Genomic DNA, 15,869 nt, shown 5'->3' on the forward strand with positions numbered 1-15,869 from the left:
CTTTCCGTCTCGTTCTGTTGACAATTTGATCAACTTGTTTTGAAGTTCCAAAGCGCATGCGATTACATTGACGTCACCTATTATGAATGACAGTCATCAGAATGCTAGGCACTAGATGGAATGTTCATGTTCTACTACCTTGTCGTACAGAAGAAGACGAAAACAATTACATTCTTCTAGGAACCCCGATGTTTAAAAAAGGGCGCGGTCCAGTTGTTGGTGATGCTACCGTATGTTCTGGGTATAAAAGGATAGAAATTCTTTGCTGCCTAACGCTTCGCTGCTCGAAAGTAATCTGCGGTCCAAAGTTGTCATGGCTGCAATCAAAGACTTTGCGTTTGTTTTCCTGATCGTCTCTGCCATATTCATGTGAGTAGCCCACAAAGTGTTTCGGTGTCGTCAAAGAAAGGCCTGTGGACTTATTGTAATTTCGAGAAATGAGGTGGGGTTCTCGCATTCCCGTCTCACTTTTCTTCAGTGACCGCCAAATGGTACATAACTTTTTACGTATCCAAGAACAACCTTCTACTTTGAATCTGATGTCATTATTACAGCTATTATAAAGCCATTAAGAAATTCTTGGTCCCCTTCTTCCCGTGTGAGTGGAGGTGGTTTTCACATCACCACCAAAAGCAGGATCCCTTCATATGTCAATTTGAATACAAGCATATGGTAATTGAATTCCAGGAATTGCAAATAAATGTATTGTGCAGTGCAAGAAAGCTTGCCATTGGGCTATTAGGTTGTACCGTTTTTTTTTTTTTTTTTCATTATGATAGCTCATCTCCATTATTGCATTGTAAGATACTGTTCTACGCTCAGGCTAGACGTCGCACGAAAAAAGCAGAACAACTCCAACGAAAATTACCGCCATTAGTACGTTGTTTCTTAGAACGTCTTGTGAAGAGTGGACGCATCCAATGTACAGTCCCGTGAAATATGACTTGCAACATCCTTCTTCGTGGTCCATGGGGCTCCAGGGCGGCGCGGTGGCTCTCACATGTGAAAGAGTGGTTTAATGAATACCACTAATGGAAGCGGTGTTTAGGTCTGCAACTTACCCTGTGTCTGCGCAGCCGCACAGTCTTGGAGCCCCGTCCACCATGGGCACCGGTGTTGCAGGTCATATTGCACGTAACTTTACATATAATGCTATATTTGTTCTACAAAAAAAATACAACAATCCCATGATTATATGCATATTAAATAGTGTGAATAGTCCATTTCGTCACCCTGCCCCCATGGAGCCATAGAGATAATGATAATCATACCAATCAACAGCTATACATATTTAAAATGGACATCCTGAGTGTAGGCGGTATTGGATGCGAGATCGAGCAGAGTCACCGCCTGGCGGGAGCTGGCGGAACCACAAATAGTGTGGATTGCGCCGGACGTTGTCTCCTAGGCACTGCTTGTGTTCCTGTGCTTGTATGAGACGAATAGCTTTAAAGGCTGCTTCATCTCTGGCTGCATCACATTCATAGTTGGTGGTATGCATTTCTTGAAATTGTACAAAAGCATGTAGTACTACGCTGTCATCTTAACTTTCACCCATGGCGAGCGCGCGATGTTTGTCGCACCCTCCGGTCGCCACAATCATATCAATTTTATTATCGTTTCATGTTGCGAGAACATCACATAAGGCAGTTTATCTGGCTTTAAATAACTGAAGGGGCACCATTGAGACGTGAATACTGCGCGTTAGTGACTCGTCATGGTGTATTCATCAGCCCGAAAACTATGTGATACCACGAAACGTGAACGGGGTGGTGTGACTATCACTCAGCAGTAGAAAAACCAGTCGCTAGATAGAATGCATTCATATTGTATCTCATCAAACACTTTATATTACGACAACTACGTTACGATAATTGCGATAATCTCGTTTTTATCGATGTGGTGGCTCTGATGCTATACTACGGTGAATTAATATTGCCTCACAATTAAGTAGCGCACCTTTGCAATTTGATAAGCCACAATTAAGTGGTTGCGACAAGTAAGCGTACGTTTACTGGTGCCGTGAATACCAGCACATGCATTGACTCATGTCAAACTCAACGAAAACAACCTTGAACAGTTTTCGTTGACTTTGATATGAGTCAATACTCGTGTTGGTATTCAAAACGCCATTAAGTGCACACGTGCTTGTGGTCAAATGTCACCTACTTTTTTTCCCCAGTAGTGGTGGTGGGGAGCAGACGTAAAACACCTGGCTTCTCATCTGGAAGTGGCAAGTTCAAATCTTCCTCTTGTTCACTACATTTCACTACATTTTCCGGGCTTGAAGTTGCACCACCCTAGTTGGTGCGGCAGTTGGTTTCGAATCTTGTTCCCTCAGCAAAGCAGCCAGATGCACTTTCCACGCGTCCCACACAGTAGCCCAGGTAGGCGGGGAAACAGTTACATACAAAGCACCAGGAAAGTATGTGCAGTGCCCTCAGAATGTTTACGCAATAAGGAAATGAATTACGTAACCGATAGTGGCGTTGAACCTCCGTACCTTACCATCTCACTCCCCCGGTGCTCTTACCATTAGGCATAGCTCTCATGTATGCGTTGGGGAATGCCAACGCCTTCCGGTATCTTCGCAGCGGTCACGAACAGTTGTCACGCGATGATTACGTGCGCTCATGAAGGGTGGTGTGCAGAGGGCACATTTCATTGCTCCCGCTGGCTATCGTGCTTTGCTGCGAAGCTGAAGCCCAGGCCCCAGTTTCCTTTTTTTCCGTTTTCTTGTAAGTGCGAAAGCTCCCACTCTACCGCTGGGGAGAAACTTAGTTCCCCTGATTGAATTTTAAGTCTGGCGGCTAACGAGTTTGAGACTGGCTGTAGCACAACCCAGCTACGCCAATGGCCGGCCGCCGTTCACCGCAACACTCCGACTATCATAGTTAACTCAACACCCCAAGGAATAGAACGCGACGCAGATTTGCGGAAGGCTTCGCCGCTACGCTTTTCTTGTTCGCTTTCATTACATGTGCAGCAGAGGCGAATCACAAACACCTCCAGTGAAGACTCGTCCTGCTCCCTCAGACATGAGTCCGTCGTTGTCTTAGCTCACTGCAAACCACGCCTTTAGTGTCCCACCAATGACTCTAAGGCTGCTACGAAAATGCCACCGAGCGACTACAGCTCTTCTTGTGCGGTGCCCGCAAGATAAAGTCTAGGACCCCACGCACGAATTTGAGACAGCATCCCTGTAAGGTCTGTTATGCCAACGCTAAGCAGCTATTTAAGAAAATCACCAGGTGTTTTTATTGCATAGAATAGATGGGTAAGAGTGCATGCTCGCACGCGAGTTACTTTAACGACAAAGTTGCAGGAATGAAATGGCATATTTATAACATTCGGTTAACTAGATCGTGAAGGTTTTGTTGCACATGAATTTCAAGATGCGGGCTGGATCTGCATAATCTTGTTCGGTGTTGTATCGACGAAAGCACAATGGTCATCAGATATCTTAATGGCGATATCTTGCGCCATGAGTTGGGGTTCACAATTTAACATCGACGCTGGCAAATTAAATTTCAATAACACTCAAGGAATTAAAAGAGCGGTCTGCACCCTCCTGGTTGCTTAGTGGCTACGGTGTTAGGTTCCCAATCATGAGGTCGCGGGATCGTATCCCGGCCATGCAGCAGCGATGTCACGGGGACGAAATGCGGGAACACCTGCGTGCTTAAATTTGGGTGCAGGTTAAAGAACTACTTGGGGTACAAGTTATTGTGTAGTCCACCACTACGTTGTATATCATAATCAAATCGTGGTTTTGCCTCTTAAAAGCCTATAAATTAATTGCTTTAAAAGTGATTACTACAATTGCATCACGTTAGTCGCAAATATCGTGCACGGTGGCACAACAGATCTTTTTTCCATTGTTGGAAAGCTCAGATGAAGAAAATTACTATACGTATGTTACCAATTTAATATTCACGGTGCTTCCTGATTTTTTAATGTACAACCTTTTCCTTTAAATAAGGTATACAATATTTATTAGCAATTTATTATATACAATGAAAGCAATTAGGCCGATAAGGCATCTTTACGGACCTCTCACCACTGCAGCCGTTTTGTATAGCTATTTGTACAAATTTTACATGAATCGTCAAATTGAGCATTTTTATTTGGGACAATGCGCCAAACCACGCAAGCGCCGTGAGGCGTTGCTCCGACGAGCAGAGCGATCGTGCTGGCGAGTGGCGGGAAGCAGTGTGCGGGGTGATAACAGGCGGAGGTTCAATTGTACTATTCAATTGCACACTGGCGTGCTAATTTGAGCGTTCGCGCCAAATTAAAGAAAATGTACTGAAAGATATCGATAGCGGCTCAAGAGCCACCGTAGTCCTCCATAAAAAAAGCAACAAAATCGCAATAAAGAAAGGCGTCAGGCAGGGCGATACGATTTCTCCAATGCTATTCACAGCATCTTTACAGGAGGTATTCAGAGACCTGGATTGGGAAGAATTTTGGATAAGAGTTAATGGAGAATACCTTAGTAACTTGAGATTCGCTGATGATATTGCCTTCCTTAGTAATTCAGGGGACCAACTGCAATGCATGCTCACTGACCTCGAGAGGCAAAGCAGAAGGGTGGGTCTAAAAATTAATCTGCAGAAAACTAAAGTAATGTTTAAAAGTAAGAGAACAGCAGTTTACGATAGGTAGCGAGGCACTGGAAGTGGTAAGGGAATACATCAACTTAGGACAGGTAGTGACTGCGGATCCAGATCATGAGACTGAAATAATCAGAAGAATAAGAATGGGCTGGGGTGCGTTTAGCAGGCATTCTGAGATCATGAACAGCAGGTTGCCCTTATCCCCCAAGAGAAAAGTACATAACAGCTGTGTCTTACCAGTACTCACGTACGGAGCAGAAACCTGGAGTCTTCTGAAAAGGGTTCGACTTCAATTGAGGACGACGCAACGAGCTATGGAAAGAAGAATGATAGGTGTAATGGTAGGGATAAAAAAAGATCAGATTAGGTGAGCGAACAAACGCGAGTTAATGATATGTAGTTGAAATCAAGAAAAAGAAATGGGCATGGGCGGGACATATAATGAGGAGGGAAGATAACCGATGGTCATTAAGGGTTACGGACTGGATTCCAAGGGAAGGGAAGCGCAGCAGGGGGTGGCAGAAATTTAGGTGGGTGGATTAGATTAAGAAGTTTGCAGGGACAACATAGCCACAATTAGTACATGACCGGGGTAGTTGGAGAAGTATGGGAGAGGCCTTTGCCCTGCAGTGGGCGTAACCAGGCTGCTGCTGCTGCTGATGGTGATGATGATGATAATGATGACAGTGGCACAGCCAAAATGCTTCGTAACAGCAGAGCACGAAGCAGCGCTGCCGCAGGTGGAAACAGTCGACAGATCAATGTTGACCTTTTAGGGTGAGTTTAAGGACAATTAAGAAGGACAAGGTTGATCTTTCAAAATGTTATAGAACTCTTTGGAATGCAAGCTTATTTTAATTTTCTATAAAATTATCCATGGTGTTTGTGCGGACACATAAATCTAGTTAGACAGATATGCAGCTTCATCGGAATTTGCACGGCAAAACCTGGCTGTTCACTAGCAGAAGTTCGCCAAAATTCCCAGCAGTAGTTTTTCGATGCACGCTATTTAATAATGGATAACGCCGACTACGCTCTAAGATTAACGTACGTGAGCGATGGGTTTATTTCATGACCTGCTTCTTGTTGTCGTTAGTTGTTTTGAATTCGACAGCCCTGTTTCGTTTTAAGCAACACAATACGAGTACTCATACGCGCACGTTTTTTAGCGATGACAGTTATACGGACCCTCCAAGAAAATTTTCGCCGTCGTCGTCGGCATTGCCTTAAAGCTCCGCATAAATTTCATTTTTGTAAATATTTTATTTCAACGAAAGACGATAAAAACACTTTGACTCACAATGACGGCACGATTGCACAAGGGCGAGAACATATGTGCAGCACGAAGCATTATATACGCAGCACGTCTTCAAAGAAATGTGCGAGTGCACATTGCCTCACTCACATATAGCAACGTAGACCCACGGACTCGCAAATTTGCACACAATCTGATTTAACAATATATGAAATGATGTTGAGTATAGACAATTTACACAATTTTTATGTACGAGGATGATGTCACAGAGGCACTTTATATCATCTTGTAGAGATGCTATCAGATGTACATATACAAAAATTATCATGCACACGAGAGCAATCACACACAGAGAATACCGGCCACCTACATAATATGGGCCTCCACAATACTCTTGATTGCCTGGCTACAACAACCAGGCTGGTCGAAAATTAATCCGTGCGCGTCAATAAGCCACCGACAGGAAATGGCACCACCACTCTCTCAGGAACTACTCTTCCCTAAGAAAGAGCAGCTCCTCTGATTGAAACGGCAGTATCTCAGATTAGAGCCGCCCAAGAAATGTAAACAGAGTGCGGCGGCGATGTCCCGCAGGCATTTCATCACACTGGTTATGCATAGGCAAAAGGCCTGGGCAGTAATTAGGCGGTGCGCGAAGAGGCCACTTGAGCAGTGACCAGATGTTACAAAGCACGTAATTCTGACCCCACCGCAACCAGCGTGCACGGCCCTTCGAAATATACTAGCAACAACGCATTGCAGCAGCACGTACTTGGTGTATTCTTAAAGGGGGTGATTCGGGCACAGCGTAGGTGCGACCTTGCCCCACCGCTCTAGTCTGTTACGCGTTGGAAGCATTTGCCGCGCTAGACGCCACATGATGTCAAGTAGATGGCCTGACAGGAAGGGTGCTATTGTACGAACTCTGGATACATTATTGGAACCTGCGTGGCAAGTTTTGTATTATCGGTGAAGCCTGCCTTCTTCGTAACACCGCTACGAGGCACTGGCAGACTGTACATGTAGGGTCTCTCAGTACCGAGCACAGAAAAGGCTCAAGGAGGCTGATCCCGAAGAGTACTGCGGTTAGAGGGCACCCTTGATGAAAAACACAAGTAAGAGGAAATGGGGCAATTTTACAATTAAAAACAGTGGACTTCGGATATTTAAATAAGTAACTTCAGCTAAATTGCCCTTTTATTATTTAAACGACCTTAAAAGTTTTCAGATAAAATACTATTGCTGTGAATGTTATGTTTCATAATTATTGTCTGAGGACGGCCATTCGAAAAGTTCCGGAGAATAATTTAGTCATGCAGCTGAGACCTGGTATGAGCAGCCTTCATGGTGGAATAGCCTGCAACATAACCCACATATACAGTATTGCTTATAGCATGTCGCGGTATAAGGCATACATATACCCAACGAAATTTACAAACGTGTGGATGGAGCATGTTTCAAAGTCCGAAAGTTCATTAGCGCTGGTAGAACGGCGTAGGCCGTACAACATGGACTGCTTCAGGTCGTGAGCGGCGCCGCTGTGATAGCAATATCCCGTCTCACACGAACTCATATTTGAGTGCACCAACGCACCAGATGGTCTCGTAGGGTCGGAATGAGCGGCGTAATAGTTTCTCATTGAGTCCTCGTCGGCGTATCGGGGTCCAAACGAAAGCACGATCGCTGGGCTGGTACTGGATGTACCGGCGACGAAGGTTGTAGTGTAGGCTGTCGCTTTTCTGCTGGTTCTCGATCCGTAGGAGGGCGAGCTGTCAGGCTTCTTGGGCGCGCTGGAGATAGTGGCAACCTCAAGATTCTCTTCGTTGGTGCCGTGCGGCAGCATGGCGTCAAAGGTCGTTGTCGGGTTCCTGCCGTAAACCAGCTTGAACGGCGGGAACTCTGTTGTTTCTTGAGCCGCCGTGTTGCAGCGAAGGTTACGTGCGACAGGACGGCTTCCCAGGTCTTCTTTTCGACGTCGACGTACATTGCTAGCATGCCGGTGACGGACTTATTCAGGCGCTCGGTAAAACCATTCGTGTGCGGGTGGTAGGCAGTTCTCCTCCTGTGGCTTGTCTGGCTGTATTGAAGAATGGGTATGGTGAGCTCCGCAGTAAAGGCCATTCCTCTGTCACTGATCACAACTTCAGGGGCGCCATGTCCCAGCATGATGTTCGAGACAAAGAGTTTTGCCACTTCGGCTGCGCTATGTTTCGGCAGAGCTTTCATTTCTGCGAAGCGGGCAAGGTTGTCCATCGCCACGACAATCCACTTATTTTCGGATGTTGACGTCGAAACGGTCCGAACAAATGGATCTCGATTTGCTGAAATGATTGGCAAGGAGGCTCGATTGGCTGTAGTAATCCTTCTGGCCTTGTCGGTGATGTCTTGCGTCGCTGACAGTCTCGGCATGTCTTGACGCAACAGGCGACGTCGGCGGTCAGGGGCGGCCAGTAATACTTTTCCCGTATCCTCGACAGCGTCCGGGATAATCCGAGGTGCACAGTGGTCGGATCGTCATGTAGGGCGTGCGGTACCTCTGAACGGAGTGTTGATAGAACAACAAGGAGGTTCTTGGCGCGGATTGCTGTGAAGGTCTTCTTCACTAGTAGGTTGTTTTGAAGAAAAAACGAAGACAACCCTCGCTTAAATGCCCTAGGGACATCACTCGTGTTCCCTTCCAAAAACGATGAGTCCTTTTAGCTCCGTGCCTCGTCGTCGCTTTTCACTGAAGCCTTCCGCGCCTAATATTCCAAGAAGGCGTCGTCATTTTCGTCGTCTTGTGGCGGTGGGTGAATGAGGATGTGTGATAGGCAGTCGGCATGAGTATGTTCTCGTACGCAAATGTACGTTACAGTGAGGTCTTATTCTTGCAGTTAGAGGCTTCACCGCGCAGCCGGCCGTCCTGAAGGGTAATTTAAGTTCAATAGCCAACACAAGCGTGATGGCAGCAGACTACATTGAATAGTCTGCCATATAGGCAAGGGCGGAATATAAATGATGGCGACACGTTGCTTTTCGGTCATAGAATTGCCTTCCGCTTTTGAGAGTGATCGGCTAGCGTATGCTATCACCCGTTCAAATCGGTCTTTCCTCTGGACTAGGACGGTACCGAGGCTTAGGCTACTGGCGTCAGTATGGATTTCGCTATCGGTGTCCTTGTCGAAGTGCGCAAATACCGGGGGCGATTGCATGCGTCGTTTGAGTTCTTGAAATGCGTCGGCCTGCGGCGTTCCCCACTTCGAACTCGACATCACATTTAATTAGATGTGTCAGCGGCTCAGCGCTGCTGGAAAAGTCCTTGATAAAGCGCCTGTAGTATGCACACATGCCAAGGTATCTACACACGGCCTTCTTGCCAATGGGCTGCGGGAACTTTGCGATGGCAGTTGTCTTCCGGGGGTCGGGGCGGATCCCAGATATGCTGATGACGTGGCCTAAGAACAGAAGCTCATAGCAAGTGAAACGGCACTTTTCCGGCTTTAGAGTGAGCCCTGATCACTTGATGGCGTCTAGTACTGTCACAAGCCGCCTAAGGTGATCGTGGAAATCCGGCGAAGACGACGACGTTATCCAAGTAAACAAGAGAGCTCTGCAACATCAACCCTGCTAAAAACGTGTCCATCTTGTATTTGCCAGTAGCCAGACTTGAGGTACATCGGCGAGAAGTACTTAATGTTTCAGAGCCGATAGAAGGCGTCATTTATCCGTGGCAGGGGGTATACTCCCTTCCTCGTGATCTTGTTTAGTCGACAATAATCGACGGAGAAACGTAAGTTCCGTCCTATTTCTTCACCAAGACTACACAGATGCCACGTGCTTTTCGACGGCTGCACGATGTCGTCGCACAGCATTTGACCGACTTGTTGCCTAATAGCTTCACGTTCTCGCGTCAAAACTCGATAACGGATCTTGCGGAGTCGTCATGCGCACTCAAGAAATATATGACACAATAGGCTAAGGCTATCATTGTTATTACTAATATAACTATAGCTTGCACAACGATCCGCAAATAGACGAATGTATAAAAGCAGCCGCTAGCTAAAGCAGCGCAATTCTAGAAAAATTAATGGTCCCAGAATAGCGCCCTACAATGCGTTGAAGACAACGGCTAAGCAATGAGAGATACTTTGATAGGCTTAAACAAACTGCTAGCGTTTAGTCAGAAAGTTGTGTCTCCGTTAAAGAACAGTAAGATTATGATTACGACGCGATACTTTCTCGAAGAGATATTCATGAGATACTTTGCTTTGTGCCATTTGAAGTTGAAGGAAAAGCGTATTTACAGTTGTCTCGTAGTAAAGATGTGAGCCAATAGAAACGAAGAAAGTGCGAAAAGTTTTGTTGGTGTCAAGTTCTACTGCTGCACCATTCACATTTTTTTGTACTTGTCACCATTATCCAACTAGGCTAACAGGAATTTATCGTTACGTAACCTTACATTTTGTTATTTATTTATTTGTGGACAAGGTTTCTGCTGATCTTAGAATAAGGCCGTAAGTAGAAGTGGGCGATGGGACACTGTCTGTGTGAATGAACAAAAATATAATATAGCACATTGTTGTAAACAATGCAGAACAATGTTGTAAAAAAACACTCTGAACACACAATTGCCAAGCTACTTATTAAAATTGAATGTGAAAAAATTGCACAATACATAACATATATGAAAATACATGCTTACATCAGAAAACAAAAAAAAAAGATTTGAAGTGGGAAAGCTACCAAAAAAGTATCAATTTTTTAAACTGCGTTAGAAATTAATACACTGTTGCAGCATCCACAACATCGCAACACCCAGACACGACAACGAAGGCTGAGCAATGGAAAAATCAGGTCTGTTTAGCTAAAAACACTTTCCAAATCGGCATCTTCAAATCCTAAAAGTAAATGCATTGGTTTACAGCTTACGCTGATGGAAACTAATTTGTATATGCGTTCAGGAAACTGTTTGGTGGAATGCCAACCTATTACGTAAAGAGTCCCATTCACGAATGTCTCAAAAATTTTTTTGCTTCTGGCATGAACGTGAACCAGACGTGATTTCACTACGGTTTTAACTTTCACAAGCCCAACATGTGCCATGAAGCTCATAATGAAAAGAAAAACCGTATTAGTGAATCTAAACTAGCTACGTCCTATTGGCATTTCTGATGAAAGAATTTTCTGCCTCATTCATACATGCCATAGTGCCTCAGTCACCGGGGCGTGGAACCGGCGACATGGCGTGAGCGCTTACCGGTTTTCTTCGGGTTACGCAGGTCGTCACATCGAGCGTATCGCTTGCAGGAGCCCCTTCAGTGTCCACTTCGGATGACGAGGTGTGCTTGATGAATGGGACTGAGGCACTGCAATGCTCGTCAAGCGAGGATTTCTGGACGTGCCAAGTATCAACCGAGTACGGACTTTTTTTTACTTCGAGTGTGCAACACTGTGTACTGGGCGGCAACGGTGGTGACTTACGGCTACAAATACATCGTAGCGGCACTTCGTCGGCGGGGCGTGGAACCGGCGACATGGCGGGAGCGCTTACCGGTTTTCTTCTGGTTACGCAGGTCGTCACATCGAGCGTATCGCTTGCAGGAGCCCCTTCAGTGCCCACTTCGGATGACGAGGTGTGCTTGATGAATGTGACTGAGGCACTGCAATGTTCGTCAAGCGAGGATTTCTGGACGTGCCAAGTATCAACCGAGTACGGACTTTTTTTTTACTTCGAGTGTGCAACACTGTGTACTGGGCGGCAACGGTGGTGACTTACGGCTACAAATTCATCGTAGCGGCACTTCGTCGGCGGGGCGTGGAACCGGCGACATGGCGGGAGCGCTTACCGGTTTTCTTCTGGTTACGCAGGTCGTCACATCGAGCGTATCGCTTGCAGGAGCCCCTTCAGTGCCCACTTCGGATGACGAGGTGTGCTTGATGAATGTGACTGAGGCACTGCAATGTTCGTCAAGCGAGGATTTCTGGACGTGCCAAGTATCAACCGAGTAGGGACTTTTTTTTTACTTCGAGTGTGCAACACTGTGTACTGGGCGGCAACGGTGGTGCCTTACGGCTACAAATTCATCGTAGCGGCACTTCGTCGGCGGGGCGTGGAACCGGTGACATGGCGGGAGCGCTTACCGGTTTTCTTCTGGTTACGTAGTTTGGTCCTGTCACTAATTGTCTAAAGCGGCAGTATCTTGTTTAGCCAGTTCCACCCCAAACTTTGTTTACCGTACTATGCTCTCGTCCATCCGGAACTGACCGGACAAAGGCACAAAACAAACGAACATTTGCTCTTTTACGGAGACCCGCCTTCTACCTGCTGCTTCTATAATTGTGTGGAGGGGATAGAGAATTAAATCCAGGGCCTACTGAACAACTGCTTGCGCAGTTACTTGAAGGGCAAAATGCTATCATGGCAAAACTAACGTCCATGGAAGAAAAAAAGAATAACCTCACTCTTGATGTAACAGATTTGAAAGCTCGTTTTCTTTCGTTGGAACTTAAAGCTGCGAAAATTGATGGCATGAGTACTGCTTTAACAGCTATTGAAGTTCAGCAGCGCCAGGATCACGAAGCACTGGCGACAATTACCAAAAAGATTGACGACGCTGAAAATAGAGAACGACGCAACAATTTGGTATTTTATGGTTTCACGGACGCAGTTGCAGCTGAGACAGCTTTAAAATCTGAGGAACTTGTCGCAAATTTGTGTACCTCAAGGCTTGAACTTACTGATGTCAGCATTGAACGTGCGCATCGAATAGGGCCGTATCGTGAAGGCATAGCACGTCCAATAATTGTTAGATTTTCTTCTTTTAAGGCTCGTCAATCTGTGCTGTCAAGAGCACATAAGTTAAAGGGAACAGATTATAGCATATCGGAAGATTTTTCGCGTTTCGTTCGGGACAAGAGAAAGAAATTGTGGGAGTTTGCAAGGGAGCATAAGCAGCAAGGAAAGAAGGTTATCTTAAAGTTCGATACGCTGCACTTAGACGGTAAACGGTATCAAGTAGATAGCGCCACAGGGTGCGTAGTCCAACAATGACCACTTTGTACGCCTAGAGTTGCGCAGTCGCTTACAGTTATGGTTATCAAGTGCCAGAGCATAAAGAACAAAATCGACGATTTCTTTGTTGGTTCGATCGATACGACCCTCAATCATTTTGGGCACAGAGTCGTGGCTTGATTCTGCAATTGCGGATTCTGAAGTTTTTCCTCCTCGGTATCAATGCTTTCGTCGCGACCGTAGTGCAAGAGGAGGAGGGGTGTTTATACTTGTAAGTTCAGATATACCTAGTATATTGTTGGATTGTTCTGTTACTGATATTGAATGTTTTTTGTAGAATAAGACTCCAGAATGGGAAAGGTGTCGTAGTCTGTTCTTATTACAGGCCTCCTAGCACAACATGCGAACAGGTATTCAAATTGTCTGAGTGTCTTAAAACGATTAAAGCGGATCATATTTTGATCGGGGCTGACTTTAACCTGCCACATATTAATTGGTCAAGCAATGAACTCTGGACGAGTACACAGTCCAGTGTACTCTGGACGAGTACACATTTACACAGTACGTCCGTGAGGCATCTCGAAATGACGGTACAGGTCACGTTCTTGACTTACTTCTTTGTAATATGCCTAATATTGTATCGAATGTCCATGTTTTACCCGGTGTTAGTGACCACAATATAGTTGTGGCTGATGTAAATGTTGAGACTATACCTGTTCCCAAAAAAGCTGCCAGAAAGGTGTACGCGTACACTAGAGCAAATTATGATGCAATTAATGCGGCATTTGAAACCTATTTTCCCACTTTTGATACACCAGCAGCCGAACTGAATACTGAACAGTTATGGAACGTGTTTAAAGAAAAACTATTTCATCTGCGTGAAACTTTCGTTCCCACTCGAATCTTGTCAACTAAACGCACTAGAGATAAACCATGGTTTAACACTCTGCTGCGTACTCTACTGCGACGTATAAGGCGAATGTACAGGAAATGTAAAAAAATAATTCTGTAGAAAACAAGTGTGAGCTGAAAAGAATGAAACTGAGCTTTCAAAGTCTAACTGAAGTAGCTAAGAATTCTTACTTCTCGAGTCTTGGTAAGAAGCTAGTGGAGGACTCGAAACAGTTTTGGAAATACGTTCGTCTCAATGGTAAAGATAATACATCTGTTCCTCCTCTAAAATATTCTCACACAATCGTTGACGATGATGCGTCTAAGGCAGCCGCCTTTAGCAATTATTTTTCGTCCGTGTTTAGTGCATGTTTTTCACGCGTTGTTAACATGGTTTCTCAAACTGAGGCAGAAGTGATGCCCGAGGTCACTTTTAGTGTGCCTGGTATTCGAAAATTGTTAGAAAATCTCAAACCAGCAAAAGCGTGTGGCCCAGATGATATACCGGCGGCGATATTAAAGAACTGTTCGGCAACGTTATCATTGTACTTTCACTGTCTATTTCAGAAGTGCTTAGTTGAGAAAGCACTACCTTGTGATTGGAAGTTGGCACGTGTTACACCTATTCATAAGAATGGGCCAGGAAATGACGTTGAGAACTACAGGACGGTGTCGTTAACTAGTATACCATGTGAAATATTTGAACATATCCTTTATACTTGTGTAATGACACATTTGGTTAAACATAATCTTCTGCATTCTAGTCAACACGGTTTTCGGCAAGGTTTTTCTTGCTCAACACAACTTGTCGAGTTCACGCATGAATTGGCTCTAGCAATAGATAAGCGTAAAGTAGTTGACTGTATTTTCTTGGACTTCAAAAAAGCGTTCGATGTTGTTCCCCATGACCTTCTTATTAGTAAATTATGGGGCTATAAACTGAATGAATCAGTTATTGCATGGATAGCCGAGTATCTCTAAGACAGCAGTCGGTAGTTCTCAACGGTTGTTCCTCCGGATATGTTCCCGTGACCTCAGGAGTTCCTCAGGGCTCAGCTCTGGGCCCTCTTTTGTTTCTGGTGTATATAAATGATATTACTATTGGCCTCAAATCTTCGTTCAGAATGTTCGCGGATGACTGTGTAGTTTACAGGATTATAGAGAATGAACGTGATTTCGAATACCTGCAGCATGATTTGAATGTAATATCATCCTGGTGTACCCATTCAGAAATGTCGTTGAATGTTAAAAAGTGTGTTCACGTCACCTTTACGAGGAAACGTTCATACCAGTTGAATACGTATACCATAAATAGCGCTACTTTAAGCACGGCCAGGGAATATAAATATCTAGGAGTTTATTTAACGAGTGATTTGAGGTGGTCTAAGCACGTTCACCACATCAAAGTAAAGGCTGCACGTGTTTTGGGTTTCTTAAGGCGAAATTTCAGCGAACTTCCATTTAATTTAAAGGAACAACTGTATTTCAGTCATGTGCGCTCATTGCTGGAGTACGCATTCGTTTGCTGGGATCCGTATACCAAAGAGCTGATCGATACGCTTGAAAAAATACAGAATAGGGCAGTGCGATTCGTTCTAGGTAATTGGGATCGTCAACTTAGCATGAGAGAATGCAAACGTAAACTTAAATCGGAAGATTTGAAAGATCGTAGACGAAACCTCAGGTTGAAATTTTTCCATAATATCTACCATTCTAAAACTGGAATCAATAACGAGAAGTACATTCAAGAGCCGTCCTATATATCCCAAAGAAGGGACCACAGTCTCAAAGTGAATGAATTTTCCTTTAAAGGTGACGTCTTCCACTATTCCTATTCTATTCACTATTCACTCACTATTCCACTATTTTGTTAGATGTGTAAGAGAGTGGAATGATCGTCCGCCTATGATTGTATCCAATGTGTCGAATGATGCTTTTTACCGCGCTTTGTGTAATTAGTTTCTTTATTGGTGTCAAATATGATGCTTATTTTTATGTACCCCCCTGCTGTAATGCCTGCAAAGGCGAAGCAGGTATCAAATAAATAAAATAAATAAATAATATAAATAAATAAAAAAGTAGTGCAGTGCCCTTTGTCGAAAACGATACTTAG

General features: G+C 44.7%; 1 long non-coding RNA gene across 1 annotated transcript in view; it reads left to right on the top strand.

Moving 5' to 3' along the window:
* The first annotated feature begins 285 nt into the window (after positions 1-285).
* Positions 286-15,869, top strand: part of LOC126530057 (uncharacterized) — a 67,025-nt gene continuing 51,441 nt past the window's right edge. Inside the window, exon 1 of the long non-coding RNA XR_011893020.1 lies at positions 286-369. This is a non-coding gene — a long non-coding RNA (uncharacterized lncRNA). The remainder of the gene's footprint in view (positions 370-15,869) is intronic.

Source organism: Dermacentor andersoni, chromosome 3, assembly GCF_023375885.2.
Source record: "Dermacentor andersoni chromosome 3, qqDerAnde1_hic_scaffold, whole genome shotgun sequence".
Classification (NCBI taxonomy): domain Eukaryota; kingdom Metazoa; phylum Arthropoda; class Arachnida; order Ixodida; family Ixodidae; genus Dermacentor; species Dermacentor andersoni.